Source organism: Aulonocara stuartgranti (genome assembly GCF_965226115.1).
Source record: "Aulonocara stuartgranti genome assembly, chromosome: 3".
NCBI lineage: Eukaryota > Metazoa > Chordata > Actinopteri > Cichliformes > Cichlidae > Aulonocara > Aulonocara stuartgranti.
The window spans coordinates 67,804,468-67,810,748 of NC_138941.1; the positions used below are offsets into that span (position 1 = coordinate 67,804,468).

Below are 6,281 nucleotides of genomic sequence, written 5' to 3' on the forward strand. Positions count from 1 at the left end.
TGTCTCTGTGTCCTTTGTGGAAAAACTTCCTATCATGAATGTGACCTAAAACCCCATCAACGTAGACACACTGGAGCCAAAATGAACTACTGCAAAGAATGTGGGAGAGGCTTCCACACACCAAGTACATTAAAAATACATGAACTCTTCCACAGTGGGGTCAAAAAGCACATCTGTGACCAGTGTGGGTCATCCTTCACCACTTCACGTGAGCTTAAAGAAAAAGCATAAGGGAATCCACACAGAAGAGACACCATACAAGTGCAGACACTGTGACAAAAGCTTCTCACAATCAGGTCATCGTAACAAACATGAACGTACACACATGGAAGTGAACTTCAGCTGTGACCAGTGTGACAAGAGCTTCAGGAATCTCAGTTCATACTCCGAACACAAAACGATCCCACGCTGTAAATAAACTGTTTCACTGTTACCAATGTGCAAAAACATTCACTTCATTATCTGCTCTGTGCAAACATCAGCCTGATCATGCAGGACTGAAATCACTGGATCACAATGAATCTGAAGAGAGAGAAAGATCCTCTTCTGGTTTTAGGCTCAGACTTAAAAACCTTGATATCAGGCTCCACAGAGTTCAGATGGAATCTCCTGTAAAGAGTGTCAGCTGATGTCACACTTGGATCTGATGAGGTAGCTCTGATTTCTGGAGCTGCAGTGAATAATCCTGAATGTTACATTTAGGAAGCTGCATGTATAGATATGTATATCAAGTTTATTTTTTTTCCTTTGAGGGATTTTAATTCTCTAAAATGTTATCCCTGTTACATTTTAATCTTTGTTTCCTTAGGACACAGTAGTGTTTAGTAGTTGTATTCATTTTATGTGTTACCTAAGTTTAATTTGGGCGATCATGGCTTAAGAGTTGGGAGTTGGGAGTTCGCCTTGTAATCGGAAGGTTGCCGGTTCTAGCCCCGGTTTGGACAGTCTCGGTCGTTGTGTCCTTGGGCAAGACACTTCACCCGTTGCCTACTGGTGGTGGTCAGAGGGCCCGGTGGCGCCAGTGTCCGGCAGCCTCGCCTCTGTCAGTGCGCCCCAGGGTGGCTGTGGCTACAATGTAGCTTGCTATCACCAGTGTGTGAATGTGTGTGTGAATGGGTGGATGACTGGATATGTAAAGCGCTTTGAGGTCCTTAGGGACTAGTAAAGCGCTATATAAATACAGGCCATTTACCATTTAATTTCAATTCTTCATTCATATTTAATCTTTTGCTGTGGTAAAATCTTCTCTTAAATCATTTTCTCCCAAAACTGCAAATGTTTTCACATCAGTTGCTCTTAAAACTTCCAAAATGAACCAAATCTGTCCACCAGCTTTGAAACAACACCTGCTGTGACTTTATGTCCAGAAAAAAGAAACTCAAGCTAAACTGGTTTTGGGCTGTACTTCCATGTAATACCAGTTTGTACCAGAAGATGAAGCAGTGAGTCAGTGTAACCTTTATTTAATTAGGCAAAGACCACATTCGTATTCACAGTGGCAGCAAAGAAATGTTGAAAGTTAAAAACAGCAGCACACATCTGGACCATTGTAAAGATCACAGGTGACTACTTTTACTTAATTCAAATTCTGTTAAACCTCTAATTTTTGCTCCTCCTTTCACTTTAGTGTATTTAGTCCTTGAAGTCCACATGTTGTTTTTTAATGAATTTTGATCCACATGTTTGCTGCTATTTTCTTGTTGATTTGAAGTTTGTATTACGAAATCCTGATACTGTTAAAGTGTTAGTTATATTTGATGAAGTCTGTGTAGAGTTTATCTTATTAAACAGTTTGGTGTGAAAAATAAAGAAATGGTCTCAGAACAAGTAGTTTGAGCCATGATTTCAGATTCAAAGTAATTTAACTGTTTTCAATGGTACATGTGGAGGTTTATCACAGGAGGCGACTTGGCTGTTCTCCACCCACACTGAAGAAGGATCCTGCAGCTCATTAAAAACTCTAAAATGATCTTCAAGGATAATATGTTTGATTTTTCTTAAAAAGGTGCTGTTGGTGTAACATAGTTAAATAGAGTTGAAGTTAAATCCCGTTAAATGGGACATTGGCGCCACCTACTGTTGAAAAAGTCACCCTGCAACATTCACAAAGGGCAAGGGATTCTGGGTAATTCTCAGAATAATGGAGGATTCCTGCGAGGTAAGGAATGCGCAAATGTCGTGGGGAGGAAAATTCATATCGCAGGCTGTTAAAGTAATACAGTCTGACCGGATTATTTTTGTTGTTTATATATCATTTGTTGCGGGTCATTTCTCCAGTCTTTATGTTGAACTGAGTGCACGTTTATGTGAGATTTATTTATTGGGAGGAGAGGAAACAAATCGGGAGCATAGTTAGCTAACTCTGTTGTTGCTTTCATTCCAACTCAGTCCTTATTTATATGAAAGTAGCTATATTGTGGTGGGGCTTGTTTATTTGTTTTGTTTGTTTGTTTTGTCTTTGCTTTACTTTTACTTTATATGTTGTTTGTTTAATTTAAGGCTAAAAGAAAATTAAATCAATGAGAGGTAAAATTTGAGGGGTAGGGACTAATAACGTCTGCCTACTCCCTTTCGAACAAAAGTATAGAATTATATTTTGTAATGATTGTGAATACACATGTTTGAAATAAAAATGAACTGAACTGAACTGTTAGTGATCCTCCATCTGGATGGATGATAAAAGCCCCGGAACAATCTAGCAGGTGGAGATGGCCCATATCTCTGGGACTGATTTGTGCTAATAACGTCCATTGTATGGACTGATAACATCCGAAGCTGGTGAATAAAGTCAGCCAGGTGCTAGCTGTGCCATTACCCAGCATACACCACTCCTTCCATAAATGCAGTAAGCGATACAAATGTATTTAACTTATCTGCTGTTTTTCAGGTTGTTGTTTCCATTTATAATTCATTGTGTTCAGTCACTACAATGCGATTTTGGAAATGCATAAATATACAGATAACGGGCTCTTCCGCGGAAATCTCGTTTCGTCAATAAACAACGTTTAGAGAGCTCTATAGTATTCAATAAGAGGACCCTGCACGTCAACTCTCGAAGTGAGGGGGGTACCCTGCGCGCCAATAAGCGAAACAGAGGGAGCCTGACCATGCGTCACACGTTTGATGTGTGTTGGGCTGAAGCGGCATCTATTAACCAACTCGCAAGATTAAAAAAAAAAAAACTGAAAATAAACCACCAAACACGAAAACACCAGACATTATAATACAGACTTATAATTTGCACCGATGTATTTTTGACATTCTACCAGCAAAAAGTGAGCGCGAGAGCCCTCGGTGCGCCTGCTTGCTGCTGAAGTCAAAGTAAACTTTATTGTCATCTCTGCTACATACAGTACAGAATATAGAGAGACGAGACGACGAGGCTCCAGTTACAGCAGTGCAAGTGAACAAACAATGTATATAAGAAGAGTAAGAAAATAAATATACACTTTAGGACTAAGCATTGAGCCAAATTTAGTAATGCCAACAAATTAAATGAACAATATTTGTCTCTTATATATAATACATGTATATGTAAAAGATACTTTTCTTTGAATGAGGATTTAAGGTGATGGGAAATATAAATAACTGCAACTTGAATCTTTACTGAAGCTCAGTATTTGACAGAGTTCACTCACATGTACTCAGCAGTGTACCTGCACATGTGATGTGACAATAAAAGTGATTTGATTTGAGAGTTCAAACTCACTGCTGTAATAACTAATAATGATTAATATAATAACTATAATATTGGCCATATCATATTTACACTGACTTTAGTCTCATAAACAACATTAGCTAATTGTTATTTACTAGCTGATCTTAAATGACTGTTCAGTACAGAAATGAAGCCCAACAATCATGTTTTACAGTCCTGTGGTCTCAGCCTCAGATACTTATTAAATCACACAAAGCTCGTGTAGAAACACACAAACAAATGTACAAAATATGTTCTTCGCCATTTCTGTCAAATAAACCTGTATGAAACGTTTCCAGCGGTTAGTATCATGGTTGCTAGGCAACCTGGGCAGCGCGACGGAGGCTAGACCATCCCATTTCACAAGCCTATAAGCCTCGCACTTCCGGCCTTAGCGGTCTTTGAGTACGCGGCCCTTGTGAACCGTTATTCAGAACCTGAATTAGGATACAGCCTGTTCCAGTTCTCAGCACCGCTCCTCTCTTTCCCTGAGTACTTGGTAATTCTACTTCCCACGATGACGTTTTGATGGAGGCCAAGGAAAAGAGTTTAGGAAAAGGAGATGGGCACTAATTTTGAAATAAAACCCCACGTGGTTACGTTGCGCAGCTGAGTCACGTGACCGCACAGTACCAAATCACCACGGAGCCAGGAAAAAGGGGCGGAGAAAGTGTGTGTGCAGGAGAGGAGTCGAGCAGAGAGAGCTGCGTTTTCATGAAACGGGAGTAAAGTAGTAAACTTACAGGAAAATATACCACTACCAACGTTTAGATCGATATCTGCATCGATCAGCACACCCTTGTCTCCTGGATCCGAACCACGTGGGTCTCTGCTCCCTGATCTGTTTCCTGTTTGGAAAGACTTCCAGCTTCATCACGAAGTTGCTCTCGGTTTGTGGGCTCATCTGAAGGTAAGCACCGAGCTAACTTTAATGTGGGTTCAGTTTCTGTTGAGAATAATAGATTGCTTGGTATACATTGGACTGTAGAGTTTGTGATTGCTTGCAACATTATAAAATGGCGGTTGCTAGGGGGTAAGAATACATACAGAAAAATGGTCTTGGAATATGAACAAAAGGATGGGCTGCAGGGCAAGAGAACAACCAACCCCCACCCCCAGGAAGGCACAGATACAAGCCTGGGGGAGGGAAATCAGCCTTTAGAATAGGACTTCATAGGATGATCTCCAGATGCATGTGTATTTCATGTACTTCCAGCGTAAATAAAGCCGATATACAAAAGCTGATTTTGCATATATATTGTATGTGTGTATATGTGTATGTATTAGGGGTGCAACGATACACAAAATTCACGGTTCGGTTCGACACTTTAGTGTCACGGTTTGATATTTTTTCGATACAAAAAAAAATGTTCATGCCTTTTTAATTTGTCATTTATTAAAATTCTAAATATATATTTGAACTCTAAAGTACAGTTTTTGATCTGATCGAGAAATCACTCATCTTTGGAAAATAGAGGGGTTTTTTTTTACAGAGAAATGGCTCTTTCCAAAATAAAAGCTATACTATACGCTTCTTCTGGGGTATATTCGCAGCAGCATATTAACCCTTTAAGACCTACCATAGAACCAAGTCCACCAGAGCTTATATTATATTTTTACATGCTGTAGTGCCATTTTTGGGAGCATTTCAAGTTGCTATACATCAATAAAACCATTATAGGCCAACTTTTAATAATATGTCTGAATTAAGTGCATAGTAATTACATACATTGCAAAAAAGTGCAATAAACTACAAAAAAATGTAAAATCGTTTTTTTAAACATATATTTCTAGTTAGTGAAATTTAAGAGGCTTATCCCTCAAAACTGTAAATACAAAAAAGTTGCACAAAATAGTTTCCCACCACAGGACATTTATTTTAAGTGTCTTCATAGTTTTATTTTTGAAATACACCAATTTTTATATACTGCAGGAAAACGAAAATAAATATTATAATGCAAATTTGCAAAAAAACAGCATATGCATCAAAATAAACTATTTCCAGCAGTGCAATATGAGTTCTAAGCATCCCAGAAACGACACAGAAAGTCATAAAGTCAAAGATAACTTTTAAAAACACAAGTATAAGCTCATAAGGCCCTGATTAGGGATGGGTTTCGTTTAGGTTTTATCCGATACTGGTGCCAAACCGGTACTTTTGAATCCGTGCCGGTACTTAAACAGTGCTCGAACTGGTGCTTAAAGAATGGAGAACACAAAATTGGTCCAAAAACCTCTCATGTTCAGCTGCTTTTTTGTAAAAAGATAACAATGTTAGCCTTTTCTGCAGCTATGGGGCATACAGTTGTGGTCAAAAGTTTACATACACTTGTAAAGAATATAATACAATGGCTCTACCGAGTGTCCCGTTATTTCTAAAACTCTGATTTTTCTCTGATAGAGTGATTGGAACAGATACTTCGTTGTCACAAAAAACATTCATGAAGTTTGGTTCTTTAATGACTTTATTATGGGTTAACAGAAAAAAGTGATCACATCTGCTGGGTCAGAAATATACATACAGCAGTGCTAATATTTGGTTACATGTCCCTTAGCCATTTTCACTTCAATTAGGTGCCTTTGG

General features: G+C 38.7%; 1 long non-coding RNA gene across 1 annotated transcript in view; it reads left to right on the plus strand.

Annotated features, from left to right (window-relative positions):
* LOC309696588 overlaps positions 1-1,817 on the plus strand; it is a 6,054-nt gene extending 4,237 nt beyond the window's left edge. The window contains exon 3 of the long non-coding RNA XR_014273550.1: positions 1-1,817. This exon is cut by the window's left edge and continues 2,166 nt beyond it. This is a non-coding gene — a long non-coding RNA (uncharacterized lncRNA).
* The last annotated feature ends 4,464 nt before the right edge of the window (positions 1,818-6,281 follow it).